Consider the following 17,078-nt stretch of genomic DNA (forward strand, 5'->3'; position numbering starts at 1 on the left):
ATTTCCCAAATAAACTTCTTGCACTTGAATCCTTGCCTCAAGGTTTGCTTCTGGGTGAATTCAAAGTAAGGCACAGTGGCTCACACCTGTAATCCTAGCACTTTGGGAGGCTGAATCACCTGAGGTCAGGAGTTCGAGACCAGCCTGGTCAACATGGTGAAACCCCATCTCTACTAAAAATACAAACATTAGCCGGGCATGGTGGTGGGCACCTGTAATCCCACCTACTCAGGAGGCTGAGACAGGGAGAATTGCTTGAACCTGGGAGGCAGAGGTTGCAGTGAGCAGAGATCACATCACTGCACTCCAGCCTGGGCAACAGAGTGAGACTGTCTCAAAAAAACAAAAACAAAACAAACAAACAAAAAACTACAAAAAAACAAGACACACTCACTTGCTTACATTAAGAACAGGGTCTGGGCAGGGCGCAGTGGCTCATGCCTGTAATCCCAGCATTTTGGGGTGTGTGTCTATATGTATATCTGTTGGGGTGAAGGTGGCTCTCAGAATTGATTGGGGGCAGCTGGGCACGGTGGCTCATGCCTGTAATCTCAGCACTTTGGGATGCCAAAGTGGGTGGATCACCTGAGGTCAGGAGTTCGAGACCAGCCTGGGGGACATGGTGAAACCCCGTCTCTACTAAAAATACAAAAAATTAGCCAGGTGTGGTGGCAGATGCCTGTAATCTCAGCTACTTGGGAGGCTGAGGCAGGAGAATCGCTTGAACCCAGGAGGCAGAAGTTGCAGTGAGCTGAGGTTGCGCCACTGCACTCCAGCCTGGGCAACAAGAGCAAAACGTTGAAGAAGAAGAAATAAGAAAAAAGAAAGAAGAAAGAAGAAAAAGAAGAAGAAGAATTGATTGGGTGCTGGAGGACCAGGTTTGGGATGGGCAGGAAGGCAGGTGGGAATGATGTCCATCTTTCCCCACTTCCTCAGGCCACCGGCTTAAGACTTAGCATCCTAAAAAAGGAGGTCTGCTGGGTCAAACCAAATTTGACCCGGCTGCACCCGGTCAGGAGAAGGAAGATGTCTCTATTGTCCCTAGGACCACCCAGGGGGCATCTCCAAGGGAGACTGGGTACCTGTAGGAACAACCTCATTGAATGGAGTTGGAAGGGAACCACCAAGAAATGCAAATGTACCTTGGCCTTTATTATTATTCTCCCAATCATAAGGCAAAGCTTAGACTACAAGTTTGCCACCACCCTCCACACCCCACGTCCTCTGCCACACTTGGCACTGCTCCTTCTCTGACCCACTTGGATGCCTCTTCCCATTCTTCTGTCACTGCCTCACTCTAGTTACTATCATCACTGCCCATTACCACCTCCTCCCTCTGGGTATTTGGCCTCCAGCAACTGCCTCCCATGTGCCCAGTGCTGGCTGCCAAGCTGCTTCTCCCATCTTTAGTGGTTGTCAAGTGATCAACCTATTCCCATCCTGGGCTCTAAACTTGCCACCAGCTCTTTCCCCCCAGGGTATCCTCTACCTCTTCTTCTTCCAACTCCACCCCTACTGGCTGGGCCTTCCTGGCAGTGACTCAATGTCCTCCTCCTCCGATAATTTCATTCCCATTTGAGTCTTTGCTCAGATGCAAATACTCTATGTGCCTGCAATGTACTCCTCCAATAGTTACTTTTACAAATTCCACCTCTTTCCTGGCAAACCCTCGTCTCCCCACCCCCAACATCGGCCGCTACACCATGGGCGCCTCTCATGTTACCCTTCGCAAGCATTTAGTGAATGAGGAAAAGTATTTTCAGGGCCTGATTCCAGACAGAGTGGAGGAAACAGGCACACAGCAAGCCCATTCTGTAGGAAGCTTCCTCCACTGGAGAGAGAACCAGACACACTCATTAGAGATTTTAAAACAGAAGTGAGGCCAGGCATAGTGGCTCACGCCTATAATTCCAGCACTTTGGGAGGCCGAGGTGGGTGGATCACCTGAGGTCAGATCGAGACCAGCCTGACCAACATGGTGAAACCCCGTCTCTACTACAAATACAAAATTAGCCGGGTGTGGTGGCACAGGCCTGTAATCCCAACTACTCGGGAGGCTGAGGCAAGAGAATTGCTTGAACCCGGGAGGCAAAGGTTGCAGTGAGCCGAGATCATGCCATTGCACTCTAGCCTGGGCAACACAGCGAGACTCTGTCTCAGAAGAAAAACAAACACAAGGGAGCATACAGTAACTGCCAAGCTGGGTGAATGGATTTTCAGGGCTGTGGGAATTCACAGGGTGCAGCAGGGAAGGCCTGTGCATGTGTTTGGAGGCAGAGGAGGGAGCTGGGAGGAGAGAGTTATCCAGTGCCTGTTTGAAGGGGAGGACAGCGTAGACCTCATTTCACACAGAAGGGTGCAGGGGAATCTCCAACAGAGAAGTCGCTGACCAGGTGATGGGGAAAGTTCAGGGCCGTAGCAGCCACGGGAGACAAACCACAGAGAAGACATCTGAAGTTCTGAGAATAAATGAAGGTCTCAAGGGAGAGAAGAGCAGAGGCTTGAGGACTAGGCCTTGCAGGAAGCCCAAGGGCAGGGGTGGAAGAGAGGGGCAGAGGGTGAACCTGCTCGAGGGAAAAACTCCTGTTTGTTAGCCTGGGTCATTGTGGCCTGTTTGGGACTCTGCTCTCCTTCCTATGTAGGGCACCTGTGTGCAGTGCCTGGACCTGCCTTGGTTCTCACTGAAACTCTGGCATAACTGGTGGTCACAGGAAGTTGGTTTCCTGTGAGCTTTCATGATGCTTCCCGAATCCACCCACTTCTCTCTCCACTTCTGTGGGGTAGAAGACTGTAGACAGAAAGTAGGAAGTTTAAAAAAGGAAAGAAAAAAAGAAAGAAAGAAGTCCAGGCATGCTGGTTCATGCCTGCACTTTGTTTTGTTTTGAGACGGAGTCTCAGTCTGTCACCCAGCTGGAGTGCAGTTGCGCGATCTCAGCTCACTGCAACCTTCACCCTCCTGGTTCAACCTATTCTCCTGCCTCAGCCTCCAGAGTAGCTGAGACTACAGGCATGCACCACCACTGCTGGCTAATCTTTTGCATTTTTAGTAGAGACCGGGTTTTGCCATGTTGGCCAGGCTGGTCTTGAACTCCTGACCTCAGGTGATCCGCCCACCTCAGCCTCCCAAAGTGTTGGGATTACAGGCATGAGCCACCACGCCCGGTCATGCCTGTAATCCCAGCACTTTGGGAGGCTGAGGTGGGAGGATCACTTGAGCCCAGGAGTTTGAGGCTGCAGTGAGCCATAATCATGCCACTGCATTTCAGCCTGGTCAAGAGCAAGACGCTATCTCAAAAAAAAATATATATATATATCATAGTAAGATCTGGCTTCTTTCAGAGAGAAAGGGGTCATCTTATCCACCCGTCTCAGTCTCTTTGTGCTGCTATAACAAAATAGCTGAGACTAGATTATTTATTTATTTATTTATTTGAGAGGGAGTTTCACTCTGTCGCCCAGGCTGGAGTGCAGTGGTGCAATCTCGGCTCACTGCAAGCTCTGCCCCCTGGATTCATGCCATTCTCCTGCCTCAGCCTCCCGAGTAGCTAGGATGATAGGCACCTGCCACCACGCTCGGCTAATTTTTTTTTTTTTTTTTTTTTTGAGACGAAGTCTTGCTTAGTTGCCAGTTGCCCAGGCTGGAGTGCAGTGGCACAATCTCGGCTCACTGCAAGCTCCGCCTCCTGGGTTCACGCCATTCTCTTGCCTCAGCCTCCCAAGTAGCTGGGACTACAGGTGCCCACCGCCACGCCCAGCTAAGTTTTTGCATTTTTAATAGAGACGGGGTTTCACCGTGTTAGCCAGGATGGTCGCGATCTCTTGACCTCGTGATCCGCCTGCCTCGGCCTCCCAAAGTGCTGGAATTACAGGCGTGAGCCACCACGCCCAGCCTTAATTTTTTGTATTTTTAGTAGAGATAGGGTTTCACCGGGTTAGCCAGGATGGTCTCCATCTCCTGACCTCGTGATCCGCCCGCCTCAGTCTCCCAAAGTGCTGGGATTACAGGCGTAAGCCAGCACACCCAGCAAGACTAGATAATTTATAAAGAATAGAAATTTGGCCTGGCGTGGTGGCTCATGCCTGTAATCCCGGCACTTTGGGAGGCCGAGGTGGGCAGATCACCAGGTCAGGAGATCGAGACCATCCTGGCTAACACGGTGAAACCCCATCTCTACTAAAAATACAAAAAATTAGCTGGGCCTGTTGGTGGGCGCCTGTAGTCCCAGCTACTCGGGAGGCTGAGGCAGGAGAATGGCGTGAACCTGGGAGGGGGAGCTTGCAGTGAGCAGAGAGCCAGTCACTGCACTCCAGCCTGGGTGACAGAGCGAGACTCCGTCTCAAAAAAAAAAAAAAAAAAAAAAGAATAGAAATTTATAGCCAGGAATAGTGGCATGTGCCTATAGTCCCAGTTACTCAGGAGGCTGAGGTGGGAAGATCCCTTGAGCCTAGGAGTTCGAGACTAGTCTGGCTAACATAGTGAACTCTCATAGTTCTGGAGGCTGAGAAGTCCAAGATCAAGGCACCGGCATCTGGTAAGGGCCTTCATACTGCATTGTCACATGACAGAAGAGCAGAAGACAGTGAACCTGCGCGCTCTCTCTCTTTTTTTTTTAAGGCGGAATTTCACTCCGTCACCCGTGCTGGAGTGCAATGGTGCGATCTCAGCTCACTGCAACCTTCCCCTCCTGGGTTCACACGATTCTCCTGCCTCAGCCTCCCAAGTAGCTGGGATTACAGGCAACCACCACCACGCCCACCTAATTTTTGTAGTTTTTAGTAGAGACGGGGTTTCTCCATGTTGGCCAGGCTGATCTTGAACTCCTGACCTCAAGTGATCCACCCACCTCAGCCTCCCAAAGTGCTAGGATTACAGGCGTGAGCCACCAGACTCAGACCCCACTCTCTTTTACAGCAACATTAATCCACTCCTGAGGGCCCAAGTCCTCATGACCTAAACACCTCCCATTAGGCCCCACTCCAAAACTGTCGCACTGAGGATTGTTTCCAACATATAAACTGTGAGGAACACATTTAGACCATAGCAACTCCCAAGAATATTCCAGGGGTTTTCACGCCTAAAATCTCTCAATCTCCTGCACCTACATCTTCAAAATCATCAACCTACACACAGCCCTGGCAACCTCTCCCCAGGGTCAGAAGACAACGTGTCCTCACCCTGCGGAAGTTACCTCAGGCCAGCTGACTCTTCTGGCTGCTGCAGCACCAAGCACTTCTTGCTCTATCCCTTATCTCTCATTCAGTTTCTAGTCCCACTCTCGCACACCCCCATCTCTACTGACATCTTCTTGCAGGCCACACACAAACTCTTTATGTTCCCACTACAACCTCCCATCCTGTCTTTCCTCTGCTAGAACTTCTCTCCACAGCCAGCTCTTGAAAGAAGGATGCATGGCCAGGCATGGTGGCTCATGACTGTAATCCCAGCACATTGGCAGGTCGAGGCGGGTGGATCATGAGGTCAGGAGATGGAGACCATCCTGGCTAACATGGTGAAACACTGTCTCTACTAAAATACAAAAAACTAGCAGGGTGTGGTGGTGCGCGCCTGTAGTCCCAGCTACTCAGGAAGCTGAGGAAGGGGAATCGCTTGACCCAGCAGACGGAGGTTGCAGTGAGCCAAGATCACGCCATTGCACTCCTGTCTAAAAGAAAGAGAGGAGGATGCACACTTGCCTTCGGTTCTCCTCATGTCGACTCCCTCACCCCCAACTTCACTGACACAGCTGTCAAAGGTCACTGGTGATGTCATAATGGTTGCATCCAAGGGGGGTCTTCCAGCTTCATCTTCCTCTCTGACTCCTCTCCTCTGCACTCTCCTCCCTGCCGCCTCCACTCTTCCTCTCTCTTACCCATCTGGTCTTTCCTTCTCAGCTGCTTTCACAGGCTCTGCTTTCTCTCCTGGCTACTTCATATATCCATTCATTTTTCAAGCAGTTACTGGGCACCTACAGTGGGGCTGGGCACAGTGCTCCCTGATGCCCAGTCCCTGGGATCCCTGGGATTCTGGTTTCCTTCCATACCCTTTCTCTCTCTCTTTTTTTTTTTTTTTTTTTTGAGATGGAGTCTCGCTCTGTCGCCCAGGCTGGAGTGCAGTGGTGTGCTGCGATCTTGGCTCACTGCAAGCTCCACCTCCCGGGTTCACGCCATTCTCCTGCCTCAGCCTCCCGAGTAGCTGGGATTACAGGCACCCGCCACCACGCCCAGTAATTTTTTTTCTATTTTTAGTAGAGACAGGGTTTCACTGTGTTAACCAGGAGGGTTGCGATCTCCTGACCTCGTGATCAGCCCGCTTCAGCCTCCCAAAGTGCTGGGATTATAGGCGTGAGCCACTGCGCCCGGCCCCCTTTCTCTTTTTTTTGAGACAGAATCTTGCTTTGTCGCCCAGGCTGGAGTGCAGTGGCTCACTCTCAGCTCACTGCAACCCACCCCTTCCCAGTTCAAGTGATTCTTCTGCCTTAGCCTCCTGAGTAGCTGGGTATACAGGAGCACCATGATGCTAGCTAATTTTTGTATTTTTAGTAGAGACGGGGTTTTGCCATGTTGGCCAGTGTGGTCTTGAACTCCTAACCTCAAGTGATCCGCCCGTCTCAGCCTCCCAAAGTGCTGAGATTACAGGCATGAACCACCATGCCCGGCCTTCCATGCCCTTTCCATGGGCCACCTTATTCCTCCCACAACCTGGATCTGGCACTGTGGATGCCCAGACCTCTGACTCCAGCGTGCACTGCTCCCCTCCATCCCAGGCCTCATAAAGCCAGCAGCAGGGGTCTTAGAGCTTCTCAGACTCAGCCTGTGCAAATGTGACCCTGTCTCTCTTGGCCCGACCCATTGCTTCTCCTGTATTTCCCATTTGAGGGGATGGCACGGTGGATCAGTCAAGACACACACACACAGCAGACATCCACGACCCTCCTCCTCACATCCAACGTGTGCCCACGTCCTGTCGAATGCTGCTCCTCCTATACCTCTCAGCTCTCCTCTCCATACTGCCTCAGGCCATGTCCTTCTCACATGGGGAAGATAAAACACCTTAATTATCTCAAAAGCATCTCCTTTTTTATCAGAGTTCTTTCTGAAACATAAACTTGACCTGAACATTTCCCTACTTGTATGATCACCATGGGTTGCTCCTGCCTTGAGAGTACACTCCTGGCTTGCCACAAGCCTTGTGTGACTTGGCCAGCCACTCTGTGACTTCATCTCACACCATTTTCCACCTTGGCGACTTTGCCCCAGACGCTCCGGCCACTGCTGTTTGAGTAGGTTCTTTTTTGCTGTACAATCTCAATTCCAGTATCACCTCCTCAGAAGAGCTGTCCCAATTTCTTTTTTTTTTTTTTTTTTTTTGAGACGGAGTCTCACTCTGTTGCCCAGGCTGGAGTGCAGTAGCACAATCTCACTACAGCCTCTACCTCCCGGGTTCAAGCAATTCTCATGCCTCAGCTTCCTGAGTAGGTGGGACCCCTTTCATTTTCTGAAAGTGTCTCAGTGTAGAGACTAATTTCTTTGCTCACCTGACTTGCCCCCTGACAATGTGGCCTCATGTCACTCACCTTGCAATCCCAGTGCCCTGCACAAGCAGGTGCTCTTTCTAGGGAAGGAAGGAATACATGAACATTTGATCTGATGGTTAGAAAATGCCATCAATTTGGGGAATAGCAGAAAGTACACTGGACTAGCTATCAGAAGACATGGCTTATAGTTCTAATTTCTTTTTTTTTTTTTTTTTGGAGACGGAGTCTTGCTTTGTTGCCCAGGCTGGAGTGCAGTGGCCGGATCTCAGCTCACTGCAAGCTCCGCCTGCTGGGTTCACGCCATTCTCCTGCCTCAGCCTCCCGAGTAGCTGGGACTACAGGCGCCTGCCACCTCGCCCGGCTAGTTTTTTTTTTTGTTATTTTTTAGTAGAGACGGGGTTTCACCGTGTTAGCCAGGATGGTCTCGATCTCCTGACCTCGTGATCCACCCGTCTCGGCCTCCCAAAGTGCTGGGATTACAGGCTTGAGCCACCGCGCCCGGCCTATAGTTCTAATTTCATCACTAAACTAGCTGCATGACCTTGGCCAAGCTGCTTAACATCTTTGGGCCTCAAACTGCCAGGTTTTAATTGAGCAAGTAGGATTAAATGACCTCTGCCCCCCATGCTACCTCTAAGATTCTGTGATTCAGAGTTATTCCCTTAATAGACGAGGACCTTGAAGACCCTAAATGGAAGTAGTTAGTATAGCACTGAGTACACACACTGGGAAGCCCTGGAAGACCGACAGTGTTGCTGCTGCTCTTGAAGCTGTGCAGGAACCATCTTCACTTTTCCCTTTGCCAGCTCTGTCATGCTGCTGTCTCTGTGGTTAATATGCACGGTGCTGTTTTTTATTTATTTATTTATTTTTGTTTTTTGTTTCGCTCTCCAATTAAACTGTAAGCTTCTTGAGGATAGGCTCCAAGTCTTATGTTTTAAATCTTGAGGCCCTTTAAGTTAAGTTAGAACCTGGCATATGTTTTGTGGTTGACAATAATGGTCATACGGAGATCCAATCAAATCAAATGTTAGACAGTGGGTGGCAGGTTTAATCAGAAATACACCAGAAAAGGCCAGGTACGGTGGCTCATGTCTGTAATCCCAGCACTTTGGGAGGCTGAGGAGAGCAGATCATTTGAGGTCAGGAGTTTGACACTCACCTGGCCAACACAGTGAAACCGCGTCTCTACTAAAAATACGAAAATTACCCGGGTGTGGTGGGGGGGCGCCTGTAATCCCAGCTACTTGGGAGGCTGAGGCAGGAGAATCACTTAAACTTGGGAGGTGGAGGTTGCAGTGAGCCGAGATCGCGCCACTGCACTCCAGCCTGAGTGACAAAACGAGACTCCATCTCAAAAAAAAAAAAAAGAGGCCAGGCGCAGTGACTGTAATCCCAGCACTTTGGGAGGCCAAGGTGGGTAGATCACCTGAGATCAGGAGTTCAAAACCAGCCTGGCTAACATGGTGAAACCCCATCTCTACTAAAAATACAAAATTAGCCAGGTGTGGTGGTGTGTGCCTGTAATTCCACCTACTCAGGAGGCTGAAGCAGGAGAATCGCTTGAATCCAGGAGGCAGAGGTTGCAGTGAGCCAAGATCGCGCCACTGTACTCCACCTTGGGTAACAAGAGCGAAACTCTGTCACACACGCGCGCACACACACACACACACACGAAAGAAAAAAAGAAGATGAAAGAAAAGAAATACACCAGAGAACAAAGAGAAAGCAGTGAAAATTATGGGCATTGTCCTATCAAGAGCATCACAATTATATGCCTACGCCTCTGTATTAAGGAGCAACTTAAATACATATGGAGGCCGGGTGCAGTGGCTCACGCCTGTAATCCTAGCACTTTGGGAAGTTGAGGTGGGTGGATCACCTAAGGTGAAGAGTTTGAGACCAGTCTGGCCAAAAGACATGGTAAAACCCTGTCTCTACTAAAAATATAAAAATTAGCTGGGCGTGGTGGCACGTGCTTGTAATCCCAGCTACTCTGGAGGCTAAGGCAGGAGAATTGCTTGAACCCAGGAGATGGAGGTTGCAGTGAGTTGATATTGCACCACTGCACTCCAGCCTGGGCTGGACAGAGTGAGTAAGACTCTGTCCAAAAAAAAAAAAAAAAAAGAAAGAAATATGGTCCCATCAAGAGGCACAAGGTGGTTTCAGGAAAAGGAAGCCACTGAGGATTCCATATTATGTTCTGGCAAGTCAGAACTGCATATTCCATTTATTCACTTTTCTAAATTCATTGACAAGAAAAATGCATAAAGTATATTATAGGATATATTACATGAGTAGTAAATAGTAAAATGAAATATAAAATACTGCCAGTGGTGGGCATGGCAGTTCATGCCTGTAATCCCAACACTTTGTGAGTTTGAGACCAGCCTGGGCAACATAGTGACACCACATCTCTACAAAAAATACAAAATTGGCTGAGTGTGTTGGCTCATGCCTGTAATCCCAGCACTTTGGGAGGCCGAGGCAGGCAGATCACTTGAGGTCAGGAGTTTGAAACCAGCCTAGGCAACATGGTGAAACCCCGTCTCCACTAAAAATACAAAGAAAATTAGCCAGGTGTGGTGGTGCATGCCTGTAATCCCAGCTACTTGAGAGGGTGAGGCAGGACAATTGCTTGAACCCAGGAGGCTGCGGTTGCAGTGAGCAGAGATTGTGCCATTGCACTCCAGCCTGAGTGATAGAGCAAGACTCCATTTCAAAAAAAAAAAATTTGCTGTGCATGGTGGTGTGTACCTGTAGTCCCAGCTACTGGGAAGGCTGAGGTGGCAGGATGGCTTAAGCCCAGGAGGCAGAGGTTTCGGTGAGTTGAGATTGTGCCACTGCACTCCAGCCTGGGTGACAGAGTGACACTCCGTCTCCAAAACAAAAAAAAAAAAAAAGAAAAGAAAATACTGAATACAGCTGGGCATGGTGGCTCACCCCTGTAATCTCAGCACTTTGGGAGGATGAGGTGTGGAGGTCAGGTGGCCTCACTTGAGGCCAGAGGTTTTGAGATCGGCTTGGGGCAACACATGGAGAACACATCTCTGCAAAAATTTTAAAAATATTTTAAAAATCAGGCATGTGGTGGCACATGCCTGTAGTCCCAGCTACTGGGGAGGTTGAGGTGGGAGGATCACTTGCACCCAGGAGGTCGAGGCTGCAGTGAGCTGTGATCGTGCCAGTGCATTCCAGCCTGCCTGGGTGACAGAAGGAGAGACCTTGTCTAAAAAAAAAAAAAAGAAAGAAATGTAAAATACTAAGACATATTATAGAAACTACCAACATTTACACAAAGCATAAACCTTCACCCATGGAAACATATACACTAAAAACATATCAGGCCAGGCACAGTGGCTCATTCCTGTAAACCCAAGCCAGCCTTTGGAAGGCTGAGGCAGGAGGATCCCATGAGGCCAGGAGTTCGAGACTAGTCTGGGCAACACAGTGAGACCCCCATCTCTACAAAAAATTTAAAAATTGGCTAGGAGGCCGGGCGCAGTGGCTCACGCCTGTAGTCCCAGCACTTTGGGTGGCCAAGGCGGGGGGATCACTTCAGGTGAGGAGATTGAGACCATCCTGGCCAACATGGTAAAATCCCATCTCTACTGAAAATATAAAAATTAGCCAGGCGTGGTGGCGCTCGCCTATAATCCCAGCTACTTGGGAGGCCAAGGCAGGAGAACCTTGTGAACCCAGGAAGCAGAGGTTGCAGTGAGCTGAGATTGCACTTACGCACTCCAGCCTGGGCGACAGAGTGAGGCTCCATCTCAAAAAATAACAGTAATAAAAATAAAAAATAAAAAAACAAAAATGAAATAGACAGATGGGTAAATCCTGTCATCAGCTCCAGTAATAAAGGAGTAAGGTATAGATGTAGGGTCTCCCACATTCCTTCTACCAATAACATTATGCAGGAATAGAAAGTTAACGATATGGAGCTCACCAATAGGAAGATAATTTGATCAGCAGTAGAAGCAGATCTATAAATTATGACCAAATCAAAACATGAACTCTAAGCTGTGGCAAATCAAGTATAATTGTAAAAATATATATAACATGAAAATCTTACCTTAAACTCAGTCAAGTCAATATTTTCTTACAGTCCCCTAGAGAGTGTGAAAATAGATTTAGCCAGAAAGAAGGTAAAGACTAAATACACTTCAGAGTTTAAATATTTAGCAAGCATTTTTTTGGGGAAAAAACAACATTGTCATTTTAAAGTTATACTCTTTAAATACAATGTACATTATAATTAAAGAGACACCATGAAAAATAATTGATTGGAGATATTAAGCTTATAATATCACATCAAAAGCTGCACTCCTGTCTGGGCATGGTGGCTCACGCCTGTAATCCAAGCACTTTGAGAGGCCAAGGTGGGCAGAACACTTGAGGTCAGGAGTTTGAGATCAGCCTGGCCAACATGGTGAAACCCTGTTTCTACTAAAAATACAAAAATTAGCCGGGTGTGGTGGCGGGCACCCGTAATCCCTGCTACTTGGGAGGTTAAGGCAGGAGAATCGCTTGAACCCAGGAGGCAGAGGTTGCAGTGAGCCAAGATTGCTCCACTGCACTCCAGCCTGGGCAACAGAGCAAGACCTTGTCTCAAAAAGAAACAAACAAACAAACAAACAAAAAAACCCCAAAAAAACAGCCGGGTGCAGTGGCTTATCCCTGTAATCCCAGCACTTTGGGAGGCTGAGGTGGGTGGATCATCTAAGGTCAGGAGTTCAGTACCAGCCTGGCCAACATGGTGAAACCCTGTCTCTACTGAAAATACAAAAATGAGCCGGGCATGGTGGTGGGTGCTTGTAGTCCCAGCTACTCGGGAGGCTGAGGCAGGAGAATCGCTTGAACCTGGGAGGCAGAGATTGCAGTGAGCTGGATCATGCCACTGCACTCCAGCCTGGGCAACAAAGCAAGACTCCATCTCAAAAAAAAAAAAAAAAAAAAAAAGGCTGGGCGTGGTGGCTCATGCCTGTAATCCCAAGATTTTGGCAGGCTGAGGTGGGTGGATCACCTGAGGTCAGGAGTTCAAGACCAGCCTGACCAACATGGAGAAACCCTGTCTCTATTAAAAATATAAAAAATTAGCTGGGCATGGTGGCAGGTACCTGTAATCCTAGCTACTTGGGAGGCTGAGGCAAGACAATCACTTGAACCCGGGAGGCGGAGGTTGTAGTGAGCCGAGATCACGCCAATGCACTCCAGCCTGAGTAACAGAACGAGACTCTGTCTCAAAATAAATAAAAAAATAGGCCGGGTGCGGTGGCTCAAGCCTGTAATCCCAGCACTTTGGGAGGCCGAGACGGGCGGATCACGAGGTCAGGAGATCGAGACCATCCTGGCTGACACGGTGAAACCCCGTCTCTACTAAAAAATACAAAAAACTAGCCGGGCGAGGTGGCGGGCGCCTGTAGTCCCCGCTACTCAGGAGGCTGAGGCAGGAGAATGGCGTAAACCCGGGAGGCGGAGCTTGCAGTGAGCCGAGATCTGGCCACTGCACTCCAGCCTGGGCGGCAGAGCGAGACTCCGTCTCAAAAAAAAAATAAATAAATAAATAAAATAAATAAAAAAATAAATAAAATAAAATGTAAAATAAAATAAAATAAAGTAAAATAAAATAAAGATAACCTCCTAGCCAGGTGCAGAGGCTCATGCCTGTAATCCCAGCACTTTGGGAGGCAGGCCAATTTCTTGAGACCAGGATTTGGAGACCAGCCAGGGCAACAGGGCAACGACCCATCTCTACTAAAAATCCAAATACAAAAACTAGCCAAGTGTGGTGGCGTGTGCCTGTGGTCCCAGCTATTCAGGAGGCTGAGGTAGGAAGACTGATCATCTGAGCCTAGGAGGTGGAGAGTTCAGTGAGCTGAGACTGCACCACTGCACTCCAGCCTGGGTGCCAGAGCGAGACCTTGTCTAAAAACAAAACAAACAAACAAAAAAGTTGCACTCTAACATAGACTCTAAAGTCGACATCCTGAACTGGAGACAGTAGAGGTAAGTGGAGCTCAAAGACAAAATCACAAGAGGAGCTGGAACAAAAACAGAGTGAAGAACTTGGCCTAAGATTCACATACCTCCTGGCTTGGTTTGCAGTAGTACAGGATTTGGTTTCTATCACTTCTATTCCAGCTGCAATGACAGCTGCAGGAACAGTTTCTCTGGAACGATTACTATTGCATCAACCTTCTCTGCTCCAGAACATATGTGCCTCTCTTACTCTCACAAATCCAAGCTTCTCTGCAGGACTCAATGCTCTCCAGCCTTCATACTCCTTCCCTCAAAAGCAACACTGCACTACTTTATTGGCCAATTCAATAAATATGAAGGAATGAGTGCCAACTATGCCTGGCACTGTTCTAGGCATTGGGGAATCCAGCAATGAACAAAACTTCCTGCCCCACGGGGCTTATATCCAATTGCAATTTGAAGACCAGTTCTTATGGTCTAAATTATCTTTCAGCAATTCACTGGAATGATGATTATTCTCTGAGTATGTCACATCTTTATGGTGTCCTTTCTTCAATATGAAGTCTTTGAAGGTAAAAGCCAAGGCTTCTAATTTTTCAAACCTCCTTTCTCTATCCAAGCACTTAATTTAGCATTGAGCACAGTGTACTCAGTAAGTACCCAAATCCTACATGTAGGAGAAAAAGAAAATGGAGAATGTATTGTACACTTAAAACTTTGTTAAAACAGTACATCTCACATCAAGTGTTCTTACCACAATAAAATAAAAATAAATTTAAAAATAGGAGAACTGGCTGGGTGCAGTGGCTCATGCCTGTAATCCCAGGCACTTTGGGAAGTCAAAGCAGGAGTATCACATGAGGCCAGTAGTTCCAGACCAGCCGGGCAACATAGTGAGACCTTGTTTCTATGAAAAAAATTTAACAAGTAAAAGTATTTTAAAAAATAGGAAAATCAGAAATCCTTTTTTTTTTTTTTTTTTTTTTTTTTTTTTTTTTGAGATGGAAGTTTCACTCTTGTTGTCCAGGCTGGAATGCAATAGTGCAATCTTGGGTCACTGCAACCTCTGCCTCCCGGGTTCAAGTGATTCTCCTGCCTCAGCCTCCCAAGTAGCTGGGATTACAGGCATGAGCCACCATGCCCAGCTAATTTTGTATTTTTAGTAGAGACGGGGTTTCTCCATTTTGATCAGGCTGGTCTCGAACTCCTGACTTCAGGTGATCTGCCCACCTTGGTCTCCCAAAGTGCTGGGATTACAGGCATGAGCTGCTGCGCAAGGCCTCAGAAATCCTTTCTAAAATAAGTTGTCTTCTAATTTCCAAAGGGTATTCATGTCCATTAGTCCATTTCACTCCACAACAACAGGGCAGGAGTCACTACTTCTGTTTTATTTATATATATGTTATACATATGTTTTAAATATATATGTTTTATATATTGTATATATTTAAATACATATATATATAGGTTTTTTTTTGAGACAGAGTCTTGCTCTGTTGCCCAGGCTAGAGTGCAGTGGCATGATCTTGGCTCACTGCAACCTCCACCCACCTCCCAGGCTCAAGCGATTCTCCTGCCTCAGCCTCCCGAGTAGCTGGGAATACAGGCATGTGCCACCGTACCCAGCTAATTTTTGTATTTTTAGTAGAGATGGGGTTTCACAATGTTGCCCAGGCTGGTCTTGAACTCCTGACCTCAGGTGATCCGCCTGCCTTGGTCTCCCAAAGTGCTGGGATTACAGGTGTAGACCACTGCGCCTGGCCTACTCTGTTTTATTAAAGAGAACTGAAGTTCTGACGAGCTCAGAACCTCTCACAAAGTGGCTGAAGGAACACCAGCTTTAGCAGAAACTGACGAAAGGTAGTGAATGCCCTTGAAGAAGATAAACAAAGATCAGTCTCACTGGGAGGGGCTAAACAGGCCTAAGTGCTTAAGCATTTGGTCCTTTGGGGAAATGACTGGAGCCCCGCATGACTGTCACCACCAACCCAAGCTGGGAAGCTAGTGCAAGGTCGCAAACAGACCCTGAAACCCCAGGGTGCCAGAAACTGCCCCCAGCAAGCAGGTGTAGCTGACACACAGGCTCTGCATCTTTGAGCTCCACGCCCAGGCACAGCAGTAAGTCCCACCCTTTTAGAAGTGAGAAGTGAGGGTGGCCTGGCCCCAAAGCAAAGCTAAGGCTGCTGAAGAACAGGTGGGTCTCAGACACTGCTGCAGTTGCCTCAACAGCCAAAGTTCACCCCAGCACTCAGGAGCAGTGGGTCTGCACAGCTGATGGTCACATACCTGGAAAAGCTGGCAGCAAGGAAGCACGGGGCCAGGGAGGGTGGTGGTCCCATGGTCCCAAGGAAAGGGTCAGCCACGTTCCATGCAAGAACCTCATGCGACATCCATGTCTGATGAGCCAAGAATCTGCAGGGCATTTCTGCCTTCCATTTTTCTTCCCTGATCAATTCAGATTCAACTTCCAAACTTAAAAGAAAACTTTTGGCCAGGCGTGACAGCTCACGCCTGTAATCCCAGCACTTTGGGAGGCCGAGGCGGGTGGATCACGAAGTCAGGAAATTGAGGAGACCATCCTGCCTAACACGGTGAAACCCCATCTCTACTAAAAATACAAAAAAATTAGCCGGGCGCGGTGGCGGGCGCCGGTAGTCCCAGCTACTCGGGAGGCTGAGAGAGGAGAATGGCGTGAACCCTGGAGGCAGAGCTTGCAGTGAGCCGAGATCGCACCACTGCACTCCAGCCTGGGCGACAGAGTGAGACTCCGTCTCAAAAAAAAAAAAAAGAAAAAAGAAAAAAGAAAAAAAGAAGACTTTCTATCATCACCCCCCAACACCATTTAACCCTAGGAGTTTTTTTTCTTTTTTTTTTTTTTTCCTGGGGTTGGGGGCGGGTGGAGGGATATGTTCAGGAAATGGTTAAGTAACACAATCAGAGAGCATGGGACTGAGGTGATTAAGGGCACCGAATGGATTCTAAAGGAAAGTGGGCAAGCCATTCAGTCAGATGATACTGGGCCAGGAGAAAGAGAATGAACATGGAGGAGGGGGTGGGCCAAATGACAGAAAGAAGGCTGGAGAGAAAGAGACTTCAGGAGGTAGGTGATGATGAGAAAGAGGCAGCTGGAGTCACGGAAGAGGGAAAAATAAAAAGTGGAGACACCAGGGTTGGGGGTTGGGGAGAGAAACCAGGAGTTAGGATAGGTAAGAGGGCCCGGTGTGGTGGCTCATGCCTGTAATCCCAGCACTTTGGGAGGCTGAGGGGCGCAGATCACCTGAGATAGGGAGTTTGAGACCAGCCTGGCCAACATGGTGAAACCCTGTCTCTACTAAAAACACAAAAATTAGCCAGGCATGGTGGTGGGTGCTTGTAATCCCAACTTCTCAGGAAGCTGAGGCAGGAGAATTGCTTGAACCCGGGAGATGGATGTTGCGGCGAGCCAAGATCATGCCATTGCACTCCAGGCTGGGTGACACAGTAAGACTGTCTAAAAATAAAAAAATTTAAAAAAATAAAAAAAGGGAGGGGGAAGAGAATCGAGGAATAAGTCATCACACT

The sequence above is a fragment of the Papio anubis genome, chromosome 12 (genome assembly GCF_008728515.1).
Source record: "Papio anubis isolate 15944 chromosome 12, Panubis1.0, whole genome shotgun sequence".
Lineage (NCBI taxonomy): Eukaryota > Metazoa > Chordata > Mammalia > Primates > Cercopithecidae > Papio > Papio anubis.